The sequence below is a fragment of the Takifugu rubripes genome, chromosome 15 (assembly GCF_901000725.2).
Source record: "Takifugu rubripes chromosome 15, fTakRub1.2, whole genome shotgun sequence".
Classification (NCBI taxonomy): domain Eukaryota; kingdom Metazoa; phylum Chordata; class Actinopteri; order Tetraodontiformes; family Tetraodontidae; genus Takifugu; species Takifugu rubripes.
Window position 1 is genome coordinate 14,901,527 of NC_042299.1, and position 23,872 is coordinate 14,925,398.

The 23,872-nt window shown below is 49.8% G+C and overlaps 1 pseudogene; it reads right to left on the bottom strand.

Annotated features, from left to right (window-relative positions):
• Positions 1–2,997: 2,997 nt before the first annotated feature.
• Positions 2,998–23,872, bottom strand: part of LOC115252779 (cell adhesion molecule 2-like) — a 30,460-nt pseudogene continuing 9,585 nt past the window's right edge.

Below are 23,872 nucleotides of genomic sequence, written 5' to 3' on the forward strand. Positions count from 1 at the left end.
AGCTTGTAAGTCACTCCAGCAGTGTTTGCGTTATACTTGCTGACCTTATTTACATAATGCTGTAAATTGGCCATCAAATTGGGGGACAGATGGGCCAACTATTTTATTGCCCTTGGTAATAATTTGCTGCCTCTTAGCATATCAGCTTGCTGCTATTTTTCTGGCCAGAGGCCACAGTGTTATTGATCGCTCGGAGAAACGGAGGGATATGAAGAAGAAACCGTATCAGAGGTTTTTATGGCTGCTGCCGAATTACCACTATTGCGTTATTATAAGTGCAATTGTAAAATATAAGAGGGGTGGTATTTGCCAACCAGTACCGACCTGCTGTAAGCACTTTGGGCTGGGTAATCATCTTTGGTTGCAAAGGTCAGTGCGCTCACGTGCACACAGAAGTGGAGCTTCGGCTCCCAGCACAAATGCACCAGATTCAGTGTTGCGTTGTGTGTGTTCAAGTCCGCTACGGTAGGGAAGCGACGCGCGTCCCCCCTCCTTACGAGGCCCTTGCTCTGTCTAAATGTTCAATTCTGACACCGTAAACTGTGCCTCCTGGTCTAGACTATAATTTAGGGCTCTTGTCCAACTACTCACCACCATGGCTTTGTTTTGGTTCCTTCACTCGTTTCCTGGTGCTCTGCTATACTTTAATGTCACCCATCACAGCCTAGAAGGGGAGAATTGATGGCGCAGGTGATTTTAGTCCGACCCAGACGTATGTGAAAGTGCAGATTTAGCAGTGAAGCTATCAGCTACTCCCAACGCCATGTAAGCGAGTGACTCGTCAAAAGTTAGCGGAGTGGCTAACGTGAATTCAGACGAATTAAAGGTGATGCTGGGAGGTACCGAACAGTGAGTTTTATTCTTTTCGAATGGGAAAGGAACTTGATTTATGAGGAAAGACTGAAAAAATGAGCTATTTTTGCAAATTTCTGGTTTGTTTAGAAAATACTTAAGCTACACCTATATTACAAATCGCACATTAAATGTTTCGCCAAAGACAGTTTCTGTGGAAAAAGCCGCCGTAACACTAAAATGATTGTTCACGATGTGTCGCACAAGTTGTGTAAATTCTTAATCATATTTTCTACAACACCAAGTCAGGTCTGTCGCACCTGTAAGAGAACGCCACCAACACAAGAAGAAGCCTCTGCTGTCTAAATTAAAGTGACAAATATACTTCTGCTGTGGATCCCCTCTAAATTACTTCAGCTCATATAAATTAAACAGGAAAAATAACCAAACCAAAACATGCTAATCTGTATTAAAGTTTAGTTTTCACACATTATATACATGCCTTGTACCAAAGCAGAATACATTGTTTTAGACACTTTTCTAAGGAGAATGTAATTTAAAAACTGAAAAAAATGGAAACAGATAAATTGGCCAATATACAAAATCGGAGGAATACGGGAATCCAGAATTTAACATCAAATTTCACAACCACGTTTTAGCAGACACAATATACAGCAGGGAGCTCAGAAAAAAACAAACCCCTTTTTTTCCCTATAAACTTTGATTTAGCTTAGATGAACTGTATATTTTCTGTCCAGAATTCGGGCGGACCGCCTCGTCAGCGTTCTCGTTTTCGATAGAAAAACATTCCCCCGGCGATCGGTTGTTGGCAAAGAAACGTCGTTATTTATTCAGGCATTTTTGTGCTTCTCTTTTCTTCAGATCGGAAAGGAGGCCCCTTCACTCGCAAACTATTTCTTTTTTTTTTCTCACCAAATCTCCACCTAAACTAAAAGTTTAGTTCATGGAAATAACAAGATGGGGGAGGGGGGGGATGCAAACACCCCAACGAAATCATTAGGAACAGAAATCTCGACAGAAAACACGCGTTTCACTCGATTCTCGTTGTGGCTGATGATGAATCGTGATTGATGTCAAACCTTCTCTATACGACGCTGCAGCTCTTCCTGTGAGTCCTAACACTCAAACATGTCCTCCTAATATGCCGTGTGACATAAACGTGTACAAAGTAATGCAAAGTGAGAAGCTAAACTCGTTTCCACACAGTTTGCGCAGCCTAAAGGGACAAGAGGTCGCCCTCTTTCTGTACACCGTCCCGAAAACCCCTTTTTTTTGGGGGAAGTCGCGAGCTTTCAGGAGGACCCTGGTGGCTGGTTGGCTGAACTGCAGCCTGGGCGGCACGGGGAATATACACACAAAAGTACGCAGCGACGGAATCTCTGTGCATGTCTGCTCTAAACAACACTACCCTTAATTACCCCTACCCTAATGAATGAAACCATACGATCCGTTTATCGGACATACCTTACTACGGCGTTACACAAAACCTTCTGCTTATCTTACAATGGGTCGACTGTTTAAATACAAGTTCATTTAGAGGGAAGAGAGGTCGGGAGGAGAGGGGGAGGTGATTCATCTAAAAGTACCGTTTTCAGCGTGATCGGCGTGTATAAGGCGCAAAAGATTTTCATTTCAATGAAAAAAAATATGTAAAAAAAAAAAACAAAACCCGAAGCAACGCATAAAACATGACCTCACTCGGGCCGCCTACGAAGCGGTTTTACAGCGCGGCCGACAGATAACACATGAAGGCATTGACAGAAGTTCAATGGCGGCTGTATTTTTAGGCACCGTGTTGATAGGAGATATGATATGTGTTGGTGGGGGGTGGGTACAGTATGCCTTTGGGAGGCGGGGGTCGGGGTTATGTAAGAAGCAGATATGCAGACCTGCGGGCGTGAACACCAATGAGAGAGGAGAGCTCCTGCGGCGCCTGCCACGGAGCCCATGAACGCCGGCCCGCCCAACAAAGAGAAGGACGAGATGCAGATGATGAAAGTGGCAATAATGGGGAGACACTTGGGGAACCTCTCTGTGGACCGCCTGCAGGTTCCTCGCCGGCAGGACGGAGGGGGTGTCGGGGTGGTTCGGAGGAAGAAGGGAGGGAAAAAGAGGGAAGAGGGGCGTCGGAGATAGAGAGACTGGAGAGGAGGGGGAGGAGAGCGGACAAGCTCCCTCTGCAGTCTAAATGAAGTATTCTTTCTTCTCTTCTGTTGTGCGCGTGGTTGCCCTCGGCGTTTGATGATGGCCGTGTCGGCGTCGGGCGCGTCGTCCGCTCCTTTGGCCTCGTTTGTCAAGTACGTTCCTGAGGAAGTGGGGAGGACAACAAAGCAATATGAGTGAAAACAAGCGGCGAGCCGCCCGGCGTGGCGTTCACAGCCCGAGGCCGAGGAGCGCACGATTGCTCCATATTCATGTACAGAAAGATGACGAGCAAGGATATGGAAATACAGCAGAGTGTGTGTGTGGTGTGTGTGTTAACCTTGGATTCTTTATTGAACGCCACTGTTCTTACTGGCAACACTCTCAGCTACAAACAGTCTGATGTCTTTTTTTTTTATTTTTATCAGAAACGCTGAAAATTTTTCACTCTGTCCATTACGGCTGTTTAGTGTCGACGCTGAACTCTTCGTGTATCGACGTCTGGGCCTTCAGACCATTGATGGAAATAAAGATGGATGATGCGTCAACGCCGTGTCCTGTTGTACAGCGGCAAAGCGGCGGAGGCCCAAGGAGACGCCCGCTGCCATCTTGCTCTGATAAGATCGTTTGTGGCTGGAGTCTGAGCGGTGGCGGCGACCATCTATCAAGATTTGTCCACACAGCTGTCCGCTCACATGTGAACGGAGCCCAGCTGTGAATTTTGATGCTAACCTTATTTTTAACCGTCCATCCAGCCGTTTCCCGTTAACCGCCAATTACTCCTAATCAAGGTCAGGGGGCGAATCCCTGCAGTCACTGGGTTTAGAGGCTGAAACACAGCCTGGATCGATCCATCACCCAATCAGCGTTGTGTCCATGTTTGGACTAAGGCTGGAAACAGGCGTATCCAAGGAAACCACACACAGGCAGAGGAGAACGGCTGGAGCTGGAATCGAACGCAAGAACCTAATTGTAATGTCATTTTTACTACACAAACAATGAATCAAACCGAGTAAGTAGCGCCTGAAAAAAGAGGCTAAAGCACTTTCACACCTAAAGCGGTGTGTTGTGTGTGTGTGTGTGTGTGTGCAAACGGCTCTTTGATTTGGGATTGAGTCCATTCGCGCAGCCAGAAAACAAGTTGTTGTGAGGACGTGAACATTGAAAAGCAACTCGGAAGGCAGCAGGGAAGCTAGCGGTAGCATCGTTAAAGCAATCGGAACGCGGGGCGCGGACCGTGCCTGAACAGACGGAGGGACGTTTTGAAGCTGAGATTGCGTTGTGTACGGGGGGTCGGAAGGTCACACGGCTTTGAACGGGAGGTCACGTGTTGGGCATCACCAGGATAACACCCCATTTGTGCCAGATGTGATCTTAAACAGCTCTTAATGCTACTGTGGCGTCGGCTCACTAGCGGTTGAAGGGATGATGGCCTAGTTAGCGGAGGAGGTAGTTTGTGTTTGTGCAGTGTTGTTAGCGTTGCCAGGCAACTTCTTCATAAACTAGATGTGTATCTTGTGACTTTGCGTGAGGAGTAGCAACAGCTCGTTTAGAGCACAATCATGTCCTGGAACCAGGAAGCTGCCACAGAAGCGCCGCGTTTCTTCACAAAATGACCCCAGCCAGTCTCGAACATGCACTAATTCTGTCACACCATTTGTGAAATATGATGATGACGACGCCCCACATTTTTCATTTTTATTGGAAGCTGTAGGCGTTACCGGTCCGACTTGGGGACCCGGGGAAAGAACGGTGCGCGTCTTGTGGGGAAAGCCCGACATTGCTTCCACTGCTTTCATCAGCCCTGTGGGACTCCGTCGGGCTCCGCTGTGGATTTACCTTTATGCCTGGCCAGGTATCTCCCCAGGGACGATGATTAGACACAAAGTGACAACGACCACTACAGCCACCACCCCTCGATCAAGGCCGTGGTCGGTTGCCGTGCATGCCCCACAGCGTTCGGATCTGAGGAGAGACAGAGAGGGAGAGAGAGGGGGGCGGGTGAGGGTGCGGTTTCTCAGCGACGGATCGTTGGATCGTCTGGATCGAAGGCAGAGCAGCAGCAGAAGGCAGGCGAGACAAAACAGCGCAAGTAGGAAAGACTATTTGTGGGTCGTTGGTGCTGTAATGAGCGCCGTCGTTCCCCTCCTCTGTCCCCACCGCGCAGCCGGAGCGGAGCTGTCGGTGGGATAATGACGAGAGAGGCAGGCGGATACCACGCTGACACAGAGAGCAGTTAGAGACGGGCGCCCTGCAAAGGAGGGAAACGCAAATCGAGAAGGGCCTCCGAAAAATGGAGTCAATAATTCAGGATTACCCCCCCACCCCCCCACCCCGCTCATGCTGCAGGAGACCCCCCCCCCCCCCAACGCTGAGCGGCGGGTAAATAATCATCACATGGAAAATTAAAAAGGGAATATCAATCTTTTTTTAACGCTTCCCGCTGAGGACAGATTGTGGCTGGAAAAATAGATTGGTATCAGAGAGCTGCGATACCCCCCCACCCCCCCACCCCCATCTGTTGGAGTAGCAGGTGATTATATGGCAAAGATGAGGCTCAAGGAATCCCGAACAGAGCCACCGAAGCTCTCTCTTGACTCCAACAACTTGACTTTTTTCTCCTCCAGGCCCAGCTTTACGGGCTATTGGAGGAGTGGATACGACACCGGCGGCGTCGGCTCGGGATGAATAATAATAAAACAGGGCTGACAGTGATGGCGATGGGGGAGAGATGGGTAATAAAGCGGCCTGTATTATTCATATCAGCCCGTGACACCTGAGAAATTAGCACTCATCTCATTATGGCGCGCCCAGCGCCGGGGCACGCCGTATACGCTCCTGTCACGTTACGTGCATGTGGGCTGATGATAGGTGAAATATGGGGGTGTCAGAGCTGGCTGACAGACAGAAAGCTGATTTAACACACACATCGAATACTGAGGCCCGTTCTACCTTTCTACCTGCGTCCATCCAGTGGCCAAATTGAACAGCTGGCTCGCTCTCCCGCCGCAATTCTCCGAGGCCTGAGCGACCGGGCTGTCACAGCCCGCCGCCTTTTAGTGGACATACACACACAAGCAAGCACACACCCAGTTCTGACCGGTTCTGCTTGGCCAGTGGAGCGGAGAGCAGACGAATGTTCCCCCAGCGCAGCCCAACAGGTCGAGAAGTCGAGGCGTTTAGATGGACGTGGCGTTCCTCGCCTCTATCTGCAGGGAGGTGGGCGTTTGGAACCAACACACTCGCCGCCCTGCGGCCGCACCGACGTGCACCTTATAGAACCTGGGAACACCAGTAAAGTCCGAACCAGGTCAGGCTGGGAGTCAAATGAAGGTGACCTCCATCGAGCAGCTTCCCCGTAAACAGCCTGCATCACAGCAGCTGAACGAGGAACAAACAGCGGGACTCTTATGGCACCTCCCGTCTCTGACAGGCAATATAGAATCCTTAAACTGGTGTTTTCTGATGCGCCGTCATGCGTTCTGTTCTTGTCTTCTCCGACTCAGGGAAGGAGAAAAACGCAGCAGGAGAGACAGCCAGGGAGAGGAGCCGGAGACAGGCTTGATGGACGGGAAAAGGCAGAATCTTCAGCTGGAACGAGAAGAGTGAAGGACCAGCAGCAGGGAGCAGAGGGTCCTGGAGAGGAGGTTGTATTTTTTATGGACCAAAAAATACCTTTTATTAAGGGCACACCAAGCCCCCCCCCCCTTTATTTTACAGGGCCATTGAATAAGAGACAGCGGCAGCTCAAACTGCTGATTTTAAAGAGGCTTCTTGTGAGCTGGACTTGTTAAATCTATTAAATTGTGCGGAGCTTCTGTTACTCGCTGACGGACCAAAAGCGTCTGATTATGAACGTCCTGCTGATTCCTCCCAGGAGCAGACGGACATGCCACGCTGTCACATGACACACCACATATATTCAAGTGATTATCTCATAATTCCACTTCATGGGAGGAGAGTCAAACGTAACATATTACAAATTGCAAAGACTACTGGTGCTTTCCTCTAATTGGGTCTGAATTGAAATGGAAATTGTGCACGAAGGAGCTGTTAAAGCTCTCAGCCAGAAAAGAACCCGCCAAGCACGCAGGAACTGAAGTGGGTCCCAAATGAAGCAGCTCGACGGGGCCGGACACACCTGTGGTGACCTGCAGCTCCTCCAGCTGAACACAAGTCACTCCAGCACAAAACTCCCAGAGAAATTAGTCCAATTAAGATGCAGCTAATTGAGTTCTTTGTCCTTAAGTCGGCCGCGTGGGTCACGTTGCATCACGTGTGTGTGTGTGTGTGTGTGTGTGTGTGTGTGTGAGCACATAATTGTGCGGATTTCATTAATATTATTCTGTGCTGGAACAGATTCAAGAGAACCCTACAATCCTTAGAGGGGTGGGGGGGGGGTGGGGGGGCTTCTGCAGTCCACTTTCTTATTAAACCTTTATTGATGTTTAAAACCTAACGAGCCTATTGGCTGATTGCTGCTACGTCACTAAATGTGAACCTTTGTGTTACTTCCGCTGCGGAAAAAGTCAAAGACAGAGAAAAAAGAAAAGAGAGAGGAAAGTGCCTGCAGACCTCACGTGTTTGATGAGTCAATTATGTCCGACTTTCTGGCAGAGGCTGGAAATTCACAAGTACATGCAGGAAAGGAGCTGAAAGACACGTCTGTGTACTCTTAAATAAATTCACCCAAGCGTGTGAGAGTCGAAAAAAACAAACCCCGAAATGAAGATATTCCCAAGAGCCAGTGTGTGTGTGTGGTGTGTGTGTGTGTGGTGTGTGTGTGTGGTGTGTGTGTGTGTGTGCGTGCGTGCGTGGTGTGTGTGTGTGTGTGTGTGTGTGTGCTAACTATTGTTGCTGGGTCAAAATGGATTAATTAGATTCCGAAAACAAATTACTTCTGCTAATCATTCAATAAGGCCCACATGTGCACGTGGATATTGAATATTCAACAAGCTCTCGCCGTCTCCCCGGAGTGAAGACAAATTGTGGTCAGTGGGGTAACAACACCAGGTTATAACCAAAGAGTGATGATTAATCATATGAATTCATGAGTCTGGCGAAATGACGGAACCAGCGATAAAAGGACGGTAGAGGCGGAGTGGACCTGCCGATAACTGGGGGGGGGGGGGGGGTCAAGCTGGAACCATCTTGGAGAACTGAATCAGGACTGGAATGAAAGGTAGGAAATCTAGGAATAGCTGACAGCTGGCACGTGTGAGGGGTGCACGTGCGGGACTGAGGTCTAATGAACATCATGTGTAATTCTACACACCGGCCTCAGGACTCTTCTCTCCTCTTGTTCTACATTTTATTCCAAATTGTTGCCATATTTCTTCCCAGAAGCGTTGGGAAGAGACAGATCATCAATAACAGTTGGCCGGTAATAAGTGCGACAGCCTCGCGTGTTACGCTTTAAATTCTCCTGCGACTCTCGGCGAGGAGCACAAGGCAAAATGGAGGGAAGGTTGGCCTGTTCAATATTGAAGGCCTCGACCCCCAGCCCACCCCCCCAGGGATGCCGCAAGCTGGTTCCAACCTTTCCAGGATGGAACACAGGAAAGGTTCAACTGGACACGGACACCTGCAATTAAAAAAGGAGGGAAAAAAGCCCTTTTCATCATGCGGTCTAACCTGTGCCCTCCATTTTGAATAAGATCAATAGCAATGAAATAAAGGAGGCTCCCAACTCTGCCGGGGATAAAAATAGTTCCCTCCCTTATTGAGTCGTTACAAAAAAGGTTTGTTCTCAGTCTGAAGAGGCTCCAATAGGTTAGCGTGGGGTTAAAGACATAAAACGCTACCCGAGGTGAAGAACCTGACCTTTGAGTCTCAACAATGATAAAACAGCCACGGCAGATCACCTCCAGCTCATTTATTTCATACAGAAACTCTTTCATCAAATTATGGTTCCCCTTTTCAAAGCGCACCTTTAGAAAGGGGGATCTGACCCCATGACATTTGCTTTTTCTGCTTCTTTGATCGAGCACGGGCTCGTGTTGGGAGGAGTCACACGGAGAGCTAACACAGCGCTACGCTAACACGCGATTCACGCGGCTTCTCTCTGTCTTTAGCCCCTCCCCCTCAACAATTTCCACCCGTGGCGACATTCGTCCGGCTAATTTAACCTCCCTGGCCGCAGTTCAGGAAAATCACTCGGATAGATTGTCAGGAACGGCGCTGCCACTCATGTTCGGCTTCAGGCCGCGCCGAGAGGAGGGAACGCTCGGCCTAATCCTGACTTTTCAACCCTGACCAATCCGCAGCCTTATGAATTCACACGTAATAATCACCGCTCTCCACTTCAAGAATTGGGGTCCGATCCTTCGGCTCTGCCTCGGAGCCGTGCAGGTGCCGCTCGGCCGCCTCACACCAACAATTACAGCGGAATTCTGCGATATCGTCCAGGATTCTGTAGACATTTTGATTAAGGCTTTAAGAATTCTTGATGCATTCATTTACTCCCACCAGCTCCTCGGGGATCAAATACCAGACTAAAGACTAAGAACATTTATAAACCTTGGAGGTTGAGGGGCATATTTTAGTAGTTTTCCATTTTCTGTGTTAGCGGTGACAAGCCATGAATAATAGGCTTCTCCCAGCTGAGGGCCCCTTTTATCCGGAGTAATATCAGGGAACGGGGGCCGAGGTCGGTGGCACAAAAGCTGATTATGAGAAGTGAGTGGTAAATATTTTAAAAGCAGAAGAAAAATTGATGCACGGGTTCAAGCTCTTGCATCCCAAGGTCGAAGCTAATTTGAAACATTTGGGGCGGAGAACGTGCGTGCGATGGTGGGAGAGGGTGGTCTGATGGCATCGCATAGAGCCGGATACTTAAGGGAAGACTTATTACAGCTATTACGGCTGACGAGGCTATTAAAAATACAGAGTGTGTGTTGGCCATATCTGCCAGGACTTCATTACAGTGGATCAGGCAGGAGTGGTCCAGAATTAAGGGTGTAAAAAATATCCCGTAGCTTAGATCACCTTCGTTCCAAAGGTCAATATTACAATTAAAGGCAGGGGTCCTTTAAAATCTCCGTTTGCCATTAGGACCACTGAGTCTTGCTAAAAATCTTCCTGCAAAGGTTGACTTAATGCATCATTTCAGCGCCATGCGCTTGTATTGATTCGCTGTCACCACGTGGGCAAATTAGCCACACAAAAGCAATTTGCACGCAAAAAGCTATTAGGGCGGGAGCGCGCTGTAAAAAAGTGTCACAACTTGCAAACGAAATGATAGAAAACAAGAAAAAGTTTTAAATACCGACCGCAGGACAAAAGGGAAAGTTGGGACTAATTTTTATATAAGGAAACATTCTGGAATTCAACAAGGAATCAGCATTTTATCCCAAACACGAGGGCTTTATTAGTATAATCTGTTGAGTTTTGTTTTAAGAGTGTGCAAATTCCTCCAAAATCTAGAACTTTATCAGCCATTTTACCCCCGGGCTTTGCTCGAGAGGGCAGCCTCAACTCGTCTCAGAATATCAATCCTTTCCTTTTGAAAAGGTTTCTGTCTGAACTCAGAAGTCAGGGAACAACTGAAGAACACGAATCACTTCCAGCAGGTCGTTGGGGCCTAATATTCTTCTAAACCGACGGACCGAACCTCCAAAAACCTGCGCCCATATTCCGTTTCTTAATCCCCCTTCATGTGAAAGCCATACAAGTCTCTGTCCTCTCGCACCGTCAGGCGACACTTCAGCCTGGCGGCAGCTGCTGTTTATGCTAATAGCGTAGCGTGGAGGTGAGAGGAGGGAGGGAGCGGGAGACAGCGGAACAGATGAAGGCTGCAGCAGGGAAAGAGCTCGCCGTGTGTAATGCAGCTGTTCTGCTTACAGGCGAGCTTACATCCTGCGTTTCATCTACACGGGAAGACAACTTTATTAAAAAGACAAAACGTCACGCGGCTAGCGCGGCTTTCATCCAGAGCCTGTGAAAAGACCTGGTAATAAATCAAATAGACACATGGAAACAGATAGCGGAGTATCCTGAGAGCGGGGACACTGAGAGGGAGGCTGATACTTAGATTCCCTGAAGATACACAAAGACTCGGCGCTGCACAAACACACATCAGAGAGCAGCAGTGAGGACGCGCTAATGTGGAAGATCCACTGTCCTCTTTCTTTTTCTAAAACAGGCTCTGAAGAGAGAGAGAGGGAGAGACGGAGCCGGGGAGGGAAAAATGAAACTTTGACGGAGGAGAGGTGGAGTGAGACCCCTGAAGAACCGTGAAGACGGTCGTTTAGAGAAAGGAATGATTCCGGGGGAACGAGGCCGGGCAAATGAAAACGGAGAGCAACGAAGAACAGGAGGAGCCGAGTAAACTGGTGAATTTTGGGGTCCGTCGTTGAATTCCATTCATTCCAGAACTGCAGTCAAGATTATTTATTAAAAAGGGGTCAAAATACTTCCAACAACTTTGGAAAACCAAGCTGGCGATGATGGATGAGTGCGGGAGCCCCTCTGCATACACTGTCACAACACATTATTTATTTTAGATTGACTTGTCACTCAGGGACTTTGATTGACAGCCCGCTCTGCCGCAGCATATAAAAGACCACATCAGCATAATGGTGCAGCCATTCACGCCGCGGGCATCAGAGCGTTTGCCTTTTGGACCTTTAACCAGTCGTAAATAGTTTTAGAAACACAGATTAAAGGCAGAATATGGAGGCGTGGACCTCTCCCAGCCCAGACACAGCAGAAGTGAAGCTATCGCCATCTCTCTAAGAAGGTCCTGGTGTGTGTAATTCACACTGCGCAGCACTAGCCGCATGTGCCGACAATTTATCAAAGCAATTAGGTTAAGTTGCAGCAGGAAACAGTGTTGCTCTTCAGTTCCAGAGCCTTGCTTTCAATGATCCCGGTTTTAGAGCCCCTACACAAGATTTGTCAGGGCAGGATTCCCTCCTGGCGTGAGCCTGCAAACCTCCTCTGAATGAGGCCAGACGCTGCTCGTCCTCAACAGCTCATAAACATCTACCTGACACGGAGGAACGGGACTCCTGTTCCCGTGGTCAATCTCCAGAAGAACAGACGCTTTCCCTGCGCAGCTTCATTACAGATGCATCTTACTCACATTTCATTGCCTCTAAAGCGCTGAAGGATTACAGCCACAGTTTTCTGAGGACACCAGACACCAAAGTTCTCTTTGAAAAGGAGCTTTTGGAGTCAGAATTATCTAAGAGCGAACGCAGGATTTGGAGCGGTGATGATGAGACGTCTCCTGCGGCCAGACATTTTCAGCTGGACGTGACATTTGCTTCTTTGAGGTTCCGGGCACAGAAGTACTGAGAAATGCCACGGGGGCAGTAGATGGAAGGTTTGGACGGCAAAAACCCCTTTTGAATACGACTCAGAGAATCTTGGACCCTTGACTCCGCAGATGGAGGAACATGAAATGAACGTTTGCAGGGCAAAAGGAAACATTCTGAGAGCTGAACTGCAGGAGAAGCACAGAGGGAAACGTAAAGGATCATGCAGAAGGGCCTGTGGAGACGTGTGGGGCGGTACTGTACCTCTGTCGCCAGTGAGCGCGGGGTCGGAGGCGCGGGTGCCTAAAAGAACGGTGTGATCTGCAGGGTTGGGATGGAGGGGGGGAGTGGTGGATGGAGGCAAGGTGGTGGGAGTGTCTGGTGGGCACAGATGGACACACGGACACAAGAAACAACTCAAAAACACCAACAGACATGAAGGTAGGCAGCTTAAATGGGGAAAAAAACACAAACAGTTCTACGGCAAACCGGCACACGGTGGTGAGGAATTAAAACAAGATTCAAAGCATAAAGAGAACATTGGAAACCACTTTTGGAGAACGCATTATCGCTGGTGCATGACACAGATTGCATAAATGACAGCCTGGCTGACCTGTTTTAAACGGACTCGATCTGCTCAAAAGTGGGCGGCTGCCATGGTAAAAGCCTCTAATATAACGGGATTTTAATGGTTCTCTCTGGGTCAATGCAGGCGTGAGTCATTCTGCAATGTTAAAAGCATGGACACAGATATAATTGTTTAGCATACACCGCGTGGGGGGGGGGGGGGGGTTATAGGAGCCTGTCGGCAAAATCAGGGCAAAAGTTGCCAAAGATTGACATCTTCAAATGTCATCGGCGGAACTATTCCGCCCGTTCCCTTCCCTGGCTGCAGCCTGGGAACGGGGCTTAGATCTGCTCCAGCTGACGGATCTTTCTCTGGAACCTCTGGGTGTATGAAGATGGAAATGGGAGTGAAACGGGAGCGCCGCTGGGCCGCAACCTTGGCTCCGCTGTTTTTGTGTTGTGGGCGAGAGCTTTTTAATTGCCCGCGGTGCTTCTTCCAGGGCGATTATCTTGCACGTCTCTTTGACATTTCAGCCTCATCGCCAATCACCAAATGGTGGAGGAGATACGAGGGGAGAGGGGGAAGAGCCAAGCATTTAAAGGTATTTTCTGTGAATTACGGTGGCAATTTTGAAAGGCTAAAAGGTGTGCTAATCAATAATGAAGGATCAGAGCGGACGGAGTGCCATTTCAAAAGAACACCTAATGAACGTGGATTGGACCGTCTGACCTTCCCGCCGCCATCGCATTGAGCAGAATTTGTAAATTAAATAAAATCACTGTCAAGAAACGCTCTGCTTGTTTTTGGAGTTTGCATTCAGGCGGCATTTGAAGCTAACGTCGCGTCCGCGGGGGCGCCGTGACGAGCGGGACAAATGGGACAGAAAACAAAGCGATGCAACTGTCGGTCATGCCCGAGGAAACGTGTCATGAAACAATTATATTTAATTGATTGATTAACTACATCAGGGGCAAGCGGGAGGCGCAGGAAGTCACGGCGCAGCATTAGCGCACCGTTCTTCATCGTTATTCATTCGGCAGCGCGTCTTGTTGTTTGCTCTCTCCATTATTCCGCTCTGCGTTTAAAAGCTTTACAGTAACGACCCTGGCGCTCTTCACAGGTGCGCCGGCCTCGACCACGACGACCTAAAAGCACTCACACATCTGCGTCTTCGAGCAAGGACGCCGGTGAACCTTCTGGCAACATAATCACTCACCTCTCTGAAGTTCTGGTGCCAAATGAAGTCAACGTTGAACCAGAACGGTGAATAAATCAACAGTATTAAACGTGCAGCTGAAATCTGCCGGCGGTTCGAGCGAAAGCCCCACGCTAAGTTCCTCACACGGAGGAAGGGAGATTTGTCACCGCTCCGCTCCTTTTTTAAGCCTAAGAACTTCCTGCCAAAAGACAAATGGCGGCGAGAAAAGAAAAAGGGGCTAAGCTATCTGTTTTCCTCGCAGCCCTGATTCCTGACCTCCTCTGGCGTTACTCAGAATTACTTATCTCTTCTGGTGATATTCCTTGACAACGCCGCCCTAAATTCTGCCTCTCACGCGTTTACCCCCTGCCGTGCATGTGTGTGTGATCTTGGAGGCAGGTTTATTTAAGGGAAGATGTTGGTGGTATTTATATGTCACCCGAGGCTCTTATTCCCCCTGTGAGAGATAGGCCCATTAATCATCCTCAGCACTATTACGCTATGCAGATCGGATATTATAATCGGGAATTCTGGTGCCGTTGTTGAGACCGAGTCTCTTCTTGCTGTTACTCCCTGAGGATCTTTGTCAGCGCAGCAAAGGTTTCCAGATTTGTCTCGGGGAGGCGGGCGCCCCTGCGGTGGCCTTTCCCTCAACTCACCGTAGACGAAGAGGACATATTCAGCGCTGTTGGTTCCGAGGAGGTTGCTGGCTTCGCAGCGGTAGGTGCCATTGTCCGTCTTGTTGAGTGAAGTAAAGGTGAGCTCCCTCCCCTCCACAATCATCCGGTCCAGGTCAGGAAGTTCCCCTCCGTCCTTTGTCCATATGACAGGATCGGGCCTGCCGGGACACGACAAGTGAAACAAGGTTTGCTGCGTGTAGCTGTCGGCGGCGCGACATAAAAGGCTGACGCCGGCTGATCTGGAATGTGAGGGACTTACAAAGGGTTCCCTTTGGAGACGCACTCCAGCTTCAAGAACTGGCCCTCCTGAGGGACCGCAAGGGAGTGGATGATCTCTACCTGGGGAGCATCGGGCGGGCGGAGAGACGTGAGTATAAAAGAGCGAGCAGTGAAGGCGTCACATTTAAACACTCCAAAAACCTTTCCCTGTGCTAGCTGTGACATCATTTTCAGTTTGTTATGTGGTGACTGGAGCACATTTACATCTGGTCTTAGGTGGCATCCAGTTGGGCTGCAGTGAAGCTGCACCAGTCATGCATCTTTATTACACCCTCACGTCAACATTTGAGCTCGTGTGTGTGTGTGTGTGTTTGGACTCACAGTGGACCTCCAGTACTTCGGTGGCCTGCTGTGGCTTCGCCGTGAGTGCCACATGGTCCACTTTGCAGGTGTAGGCCACTCCATCATCATTTCTGTCCACGTGCAGCTGCAGGGAGCTCTGCACCGTGAACGTCTTCCCACTTGCATTCACCTCTTTGGCACCTTTGAAGAGAGAAGCACCTCGTCACAGGGACAGATCATTAATCTCGGGGTGTCTGTGTGGTGTGTGTGAGAGAGAGAGTGTGTGATGCTGCGGGAGTCAGCTGTGCTCCAAAAAACCAACGACGCTCAGGTTCAACCGCAGCATCTTTGGGGGTGTTTTTGGAGACTCGTGCGTGCTCTGAAACCCAAACAAAGCCGCCAATGTGCCAAAAGAAATGTCGGTTCCTCGCACCCTCCTTGGAAACGGACTGTTTCAGGCACTTCACCTCTGCCTTTTCATATCCTCCGTGATGTCCATTTGCTGCCTGGCGGCGCGACAAAATCAGTGCCAGAACCAATCAGGTGTTTGGCAGCAGCTTCTGTCGGCCTTGTCGCACATTGTCTGAACACACAGCTCTGCATGTGTGTGTGTGGTGTGTGTGTGTGTGTGTGTGTGTGCTCGGGGCCGTTCGCCACAACACCTGCATCATAATCCCATCTAAACAGCACACACGCGTCGGCACCCCCGCCCAACCCACAGGAATGGCCGAGGCGCTCCGGCGGCGCTCAGCCCACTGAAGGTGAAGACAGATGACGGCGGCCAAGAGCCAACGCGCTTTTGCAAACTTTTCACGCCGTCCAGCTGCTTTTCACGCTTTTTGAAGAGCATCTTGTTACAGAGGACGGTCGGCAAAAAAGGAGCATCCAGACCAAAGGCAGCGTAAAATAACCCCCCGAGCAGAATCCCCCAGCTACAGAGGAAGTTCAGTTAGCATCACAGTCGCAAAGGGTCAATATCGGAACGACAATATCGGAACGTCATTCTCCAGGAGGTAACTGAGCAGTGGCCTACCACCAAAGAAGAAGCAGAAGAAGAAGAACAAGAGTTTCTGAAGGCTGCTGTTATGTCGTAAGAGAACCTGGTTAAAGAAAGTCTTCTTAGCTTCACCCACAAAGACGCCTAAAAACTCACACCTAAATAATTCAGGAGCTGCGGCTGTGCTGAGGTAACAGACAACATCTGGCAACATCTGTCAACTCCTTCCCTGAACCGCCAGCCTCCACCCGTCGCAAACTGTTCTGCTCGACTCCGGAAGCCTCTCGTGGGCGGCAAATGCAAATGACTGTTGCAGACAACAGCTCTGATTAGCGTCGACCTCGCGGCTGTGTTTGCGTATTTCCAGTATTGAAGCAGGTATTTTAGAGCTTCTGCTCACTCACAGAAGGGGGGGGGGGCATCGGTATTTCCATTCCTACCAAACACGTCCATCCACACTCCTACGCGGACTGATTTCCCATAAAGAGACAGATTAAAAAAACAACCAAACACTATTTTACAGGTTTTTTTTAAACTGCCCAGGCTTATCTCTCCCTTCAGGTGTCACGCTGCTTTGAGAAATCATGTCCCTTTTTTCCCATCATCACAGGACATTCAGGGAAGCGGCCGCCTCTCGGAAGCGCTGTTTGTTTGTGTCTCCTGGAGGGACTGTTGACGCTCCCTATCCTTTCCTCCTCTGCGCTCATCTGCTCCCGTTTCAACGGATTCCGCCCCGCCGTCTCCTCTCCCCCTCCATTGTGCCAATCACCTATTCTGCTCAGTCACTTCCCCCGACTGCAGGAGTGAACCCAACTCGCCCCCCCAGAGATGAATGACTGACAGGTCTGCGGTGTTAGCAACATTCACTCACACAACAGAAGCGTGGAGGAAAAAAAACAACATGTTTTTGTCTCCCCCCCCACAAAATACTGACAAAAGGACAGAGAAAATGAATAGAGGTGGAAAGAGAGGACATTATATTCATCATGGCGCCTTTGAGGTTGCACCTACTTCCTGTTTATCATAACCCCCCCCCCACCCCCAGTTCATATTTGTGCACCACTTTCCTGACACTTCCATCAAATACTGAAGAATCGATGCGACGAAGATGCAACAAGAGCAGATATTTCACCTTCCCTTCGGCAAATGGCAGCACATAAAAACCAGAGATCAATCGAACGACTCTGGAAAGTAAATAAAACCCCTCCGGTTTCCTCCCCCGGCATTCCATCATTGCATCGTTTTATTTTAGACGCAGTAATAGATTAACGATCCGGGCGGGCCGTTTCGCTGGGTTAGGGTGCCGTCGAGGACAACGCGTGACCGGCTGCTCCGTATTTAAGCACCCGGATTTATGACGGAGCGTCGTTGTTCTGTTTTCAGGAACTTGTTGGCTTAATAGTTCTAATAACAGTGTTTCAGCGTATCGGCCTATGTAGTGTGTGTCTGTGACAGGGTGCGAATGGGCGGAATTGGCCTCAAAATAGCTCCTCACAGCCGCCATCGGAGGTTTCGCCGAGCGGGCCGATTTTTGGGGTTGGGATACATTTGTGAACGAGCCCAATGCTGATTCCAATAAGCAAATTCTCTGACAAATTCACCCACTTTGGTGCCAAAGCAGGAGGAAATGCTGCATGTTCAGGGCGATCACCTATTATCGGTCTTCAGATCAAGCATATCGACTCATATCAGCCCGGAGGAGCGAGCGGCGATTCCGCTGCTCGTATCAACCTTTCATTTATATTTACACGAAGGAAATAAAGACACTTTTGGGGGCCTTATTTGATCCATTTTGCAGCGTGACAGACACACTTTCACATATATAAGCAGGCCCAGAAATCCAATTTGAGTTCTCTGACTGGGATTTTCATCTGGACCGGCACAGCCCCCCCCCCCCCCCACCAAAGAAAATCTGCATCGTAGCACCGTCCCCAGAGTGTTCGGACGTCTCCTGGCTCTCTGGCGCGGCCTTCCCTTAGTTTAATCAAGACTAAACAGCTATAATTAAATAGGCTTTCATCATCACAATTTGCTTTTGGAACACGGAGGACGGCTGATTTACGTTTGATTGGAAGCTAAACTGGAAAAACAAGTGGGAAAAAAGTGGAATCCAATGGGGCAGCGCTCGTTTCCCAAATGATTTGTGGTAAATTGGTGGAATTTAAATTCCACAACTGTAAGCCTGCCTGTTGAAATATTGCACACAGACATTATTGCTTTCAGGGAAGGAAATGAAAGGAGCATGAAAGCATCCGCACCTTTTCTTACCAAAATCCTGCATTAGCTGCGACCGCGATGGGCTAGCCTGCTTATTTTGTGGATGGGTGCTCGGCGCTCTGCATCGTTGGCGTGAGCACTTGCCTGGTGGTTGGGGAGGGGGGGGGGGGGGGGGGCAGGGGATTGGAAACAAGAGTGATGGTGGGTTTCTGAGATTCTGGCCTGTTATGCCAGCAGGAGCAGCAAAAGGGGAGGGGGGGAAGATGGAAATCAAGAGCGAGCGAGGCGGCGGTAGACCGCCAAGGTCGGCCTCGTGAACAGGAGCAACGCTGCTGATTTATGCTGGCGGCCGGAGGGGGGCTGCCTCATCACAGCCGCACTTCACCTTCCAAATAATTTGTTTAAACAGGAGGAACGTACCAATGATCGGCGCCGCCATGGCAGCACGGAGATGTGCCGCTGTTTGCTGAACTCGGATAAACAAGCTGAGGCGACTGTTCTGGGACTCGGCTTGACCGCTCCAGCTCGTTTGTGTTTTGACTGGTCCCCCCATCCAGAAGGTGTGTGACAGGTCTGGTGATGATGCTCCGTTGTCCAGATGATCTCTTTATCTGCTCGTGTTGTGTTCACGGTCCTGAATAGCGAGCGTCAGGAACGCCAGGAGCTGCCGCTCTGAATCAGGTGACTCGGCAGTGTTCGGGGAGCAGTTGGCAGCCCCTCAATCCCCACCCCCCAGCTCCAGACACAGAGGGTATAAAACGCTGGGAAAGTTCCTATCGGGGCCTGGCGGACACGTATTGTCATGGCGTCCTTGAGCGCTCGCCGCTCACGCCGAGTTTGTCATGACAGCTTTTCTGCAGCTCTGAAAGGAAGACGTGTGACAAGGCTTAAGGCTCCGGCATTTACAGCTGGACAGGTGTCCACCTCCTCCATGCTGCTCCGCACCGCCAACGGCGTGCGGGGACGTCTGACCTCCCTTTCTTTTGTTCCGCGGCTTGTATCCTTAATCGGATTAAAGGTAGTAGCGGAGCGCCTTTCCTTTGCCTTCTGTTTTAGCTGCGAGTGAAATCTGAGAACGCGATCAACGGCATGAAAAGATGGATGCGTGGATATTAACTCCGGCACCATCGAACACACTTCCACCGATCTCACTTCAGGCTCGTGCGCGACGTGCGAGCTTGAGAGCTGCTTTCGTGCGCGGGATCAAGAGGTTGAATGTGCTTTTTTTGACGGCAGCATCTTTTATTCATGCCGCAGTAGCCATCTTGAAATTACATCTTTAATAGTCATTGATCCACTCAGCCCCGGGGAGCTGGACGGTGCCGCTCTGATCCCGACACAGACTCCATAAGCTGTCTCACACTGCTGAAATGACTCAGAGCGAATTTTATTCAGGCTAGAAGTGTCTTCAGCTCCCGATGCTTCAACGTCGGCGGCTTCCAGATGAGGTCAAAGGTCGCCTCTCGGCTGCTGGGCCGTCCACAACAAGTAGCCGTAAAAGTGGGAAACTCCAGCATCGCTTTCTAGCGGAGGTTCAGAGTCGGGTTCGCACCCAGAGAACGAGGGGACACGGAGCAGCGCGTCGCGTCTGCGCTAACACGTCCACGTCCTTGACAAGTTTGACAACAGGACCGAGGGCGCGACCGAGCAAATTTTAATCAAATTGTCGTGCGTGCCCCCCCCCCCCTCTTTAAGCCCCCTCGGAATAGAGTTAAGGCGATGAAGCAATAACCTCTGCAGTTTAGGTCAGAAAGTATGATAATGCAGGCGCCAGAGCGAACATCCCCACCTTTATTTGGAATAAATATTCATTTCATCTCAGCCGAGCCTGGACTCGGCGCGGCTCCCTCTGGTTCAGCGGTGTGTAAACAAGCGCTACACGCGGCGATATTGGCACAGGTCTCCCGGGTTACGGTGTGTAACTGAGATAGAAATATATCATTACTGGGTGGGGACTAAGGGGATCTGGGGGACAAAGAGATTGAGAAATAGGAATATTGGATTCCGCTCCACACACAGAGGCTTATGTCCTTACACGTGGGCTGCCTGCTCCATCTGCCTCGCACCCAGCCCCACCTCCACCCCGGCGCTCACCGAGGAGAGGGTGTCCTCCATCTGCATGCGGTCTGCTCCACTAACTCTGCATATAATCAAATCTCCGCGCCCCCAGATCCCACCCCAATATGTTACACTTTATTCCCAGTGTGGCCACCCGCAGTCACATGGATTTTCATATGGAAGGCAGCTCAGCCCCGTCGGGAGGACGAACGCCGACACCGTCCCGACCAAACCGTGCACAAACATCCGATGTTTAGCCAGGAAGTCTGAAGAAAACAGGAGGACAATAGCGCAGCCGTATCGGAAAACTGGGGTGAAATGGAAAAATGCCCCAAAGTCTGCTTTGAATTGCAGAAAGGCGGCATTGATTCGGCCTTATCTGCCTGCTCATCGGCACCCTGGAAACCCGAGCGCCAGATAGCGAGCTGAGCCGTCTGGGATGGGGAAGGATGTGACGGCAGACAATGAGGCGGCTTTTCGGCGAATTCAGTTGTAAACAGGAGCTCCGATCGATCGTCTGCAAGAGCGCAGAAGCAAATCCGGGACGGTTCCCCCTAATCTGACACGAAATCAGACGGCTGTGCAGCCAACGCGGCGGGGAAACGACGGGGCCACACGGGTTATTTTGGTCCGTTGTGGAATAAATCCTATCTATTTTCACTGGTTTCGAGATTAGCTGAAAGCAACGTCGGTTCCGAATGAAGGAGCCCGCCACGCTAAAAAAAGACCTGAATTAAAAAGAGAATCCTAGCGCCTGACCCTGACACCCAAACCTTCTTCTGAAGGCTGCATTCACATGAAAACACAGACGAACTCTCAGAGTGCTGGTTAATATTCGGCAGTAGATGAAAATAACACCCTTGTTATGTTTCCAATTGCCTCAGAGGGGGATTCTGTCGGTAATGGACCGGCGAGAGACGCAAGACTCTTTCCAAGAGCCTTTAAGCCAAACTCTCCACTATCAACAAGCCCAAGCCTAAATTTGAGTAACACGAGTTTAACATATGTTAAATAGATCCTGGAGCAGAAGAAGCTGCTCACAAACACAAAAGGAGGAAAAATTACAATTTTGCTGCTTTATTTGTTGGCTAAAAGATGCAGAATGCTTCACAGCCACCGGGATGGGGGTTTAAATTCGCTAAATTGGGTGAAAATGTCAGTTTTGTCAGCGTCAGCGAGCCCACGTGCAGGGAGGCTCCTCACGGTTAAATTACAGTCACGCAGCTTCATTTAGAACTCAAAGGTCAGAGATCATCCACAGGTCAGAGATCACCCACAGGTCAGAGATCACCCACAGGTCGGAGATCATCCACAGGTCAGAGATCACCCACAGGTCAGAGATCACCCACAGGTCAGAGATCATCCACAGGTCAGAGATCACCCACAGGTCAGAGATCACCCACAGGTCAGAGATCATCCACATGAATCTGCCAGATGTGCCGCTGGACCGTTTGGGCCTCTGGCAGGGATCCTTAACAAGATCACGCTGCTGAAACTGTATTTGGGGTTTCATCATCTTAGGACTTACCTCAAAGCTGAAACAGATCAAAACGCGTTTTAGCCAACTTTAGTTGTTGGTTATTACGTGTTATCAGCCCTTCAGATAGCGTTAGCGCAGCTAACAAGCTAGTTATGGTCAGCTTGTGGTTGGTGGCCTGGTGACAAGTGTCAGCAAGAAAAGCTCCTAAGTCCTTACGAGCATTCATTCTATTGATTTTTTTTCCTTTTTTTGGCGAGGTCATTCTGATCAAGCCCTGCGTGGAACTGCTCGTATTTTGGATCGATTCCACGCAAACAAGCCGAAAGGTTGTTTGACCATTAAGGTCATCTCGAGGTGGCCGCTGCCTTCACCTGCATCCTGGAAACACCAGCTTCATCGTTGCTCAACGCCTCGTTCACCTTCGGTGCTGCTTCAGCACCGTTCCTCGCAGCCTTTGCTGGGCTCGTTAGGAACAGTTAATTCCTGGAGCCATTAAATGTAAAGCAATGCCAACTTTTGTGCGTGTAGAACACTTTTACATGTGCACCAGATGAAAGAAGAGACCTTGCAAAAGCCGAAACCAGAGGAGTGAAGAAAAATCAGAGCGGCAGAGAGAAGCATTACTATGCAAACTTAACGAGCAAAGATCATGCGTGCTTTTGCAAAAATTATATTTTTTTGTGGTTTATTAAGCTTTTCTATAAGCAGAGAAATGAAGTCTGTGCAGAGAACTGTGTGTTTTGCATGCCAAATGTGATTTTCGTTTAAATTTGTCTGCATTTAATTGGGCATTTAGGATGTGCAGCACTTGGCGGCGTGTCATTCTCACAACCGAGGCTCATTGATCTGTCGTAGCGCCAGATTGAAAAAAGAAATCGTTCCGAGGCTTCATTGTTGCAAAAAGCAAAATCAATCACATTCGTCTGTTTACACTTGGAGAGTCGTTTAAATTAGAAAGGGTGATTGGCATTTCCTTATTCGCTTTTAATCAGAACTGCGAAAGATCGCAGCCGCCTTGGTCGTGTTCTGTCGCCCGGTTTGTTGGATTCTGTCCTTAAAACGCTCGTTTCACGTGCGAGCTGCCTCATTTCTGAAGGAGAGACCCCGTTTAAACGCTGGTTCAGCGGACCAGGGTGGAAAGGTCACCGTTCATTTCACATGGGGGGGCAAGAGAAACACGTTCCACCCCAAATTGAAACGGTTCTGGAGATGAAACGCGACAGACCGCCAGAACTGGATCATCTCCATCATCTGATCCAGCCCGGGTGATGAAACCCAGGAACGGAGGTTACGCACCTTTAATCTCCTTCTCGTTCCTGAACCAGCGCAGGTCGGCGGCGGGTTTGCTGCCCTGAGTGATGCAGGTCAGGGTGATGTGGTCCCCCTCCAGGGCCGGATTCAACAGGCCATTGATCTGAGGCTTCTCTGGCACTCCTGAGACACACACACACACACACACACACACCAGGGGCATCATTATTGGGTCTGACTGGACATTCTCCTCCAGGAGGACCAGAGGAGGCGTCGCTCATCCTCATCAGAGGGTTCCGGCCTACTAGAGCCGTGTCTCCGGCCACTGGGCCGTCTCCAGTTCACCCAATTGGAAACCATTTCTAGATGTTGGCGAGTTCCAGCAGCTCCGCCTCCACCGTGGTGAGACGTGAAAGCGGAAAACGCACCACAGTCATCTCAGGAAGGAGCGTCCGGTCTAATGAACGCGGATGTGGATTTTAAAAAGTGTCGGAATGCTGCGTAAACGCTCGCAGGTGCTGGAGCCGAAGGGAAGAAAGGGAATCATGGCATCACGGTGCACCCAGGGAGCGTGCGCTCTTCACCCCCGTGACTCCCACTCCACTCTGGCCTCGTCCGTCTCCGGCATAAACGGGCCCAACATCAGC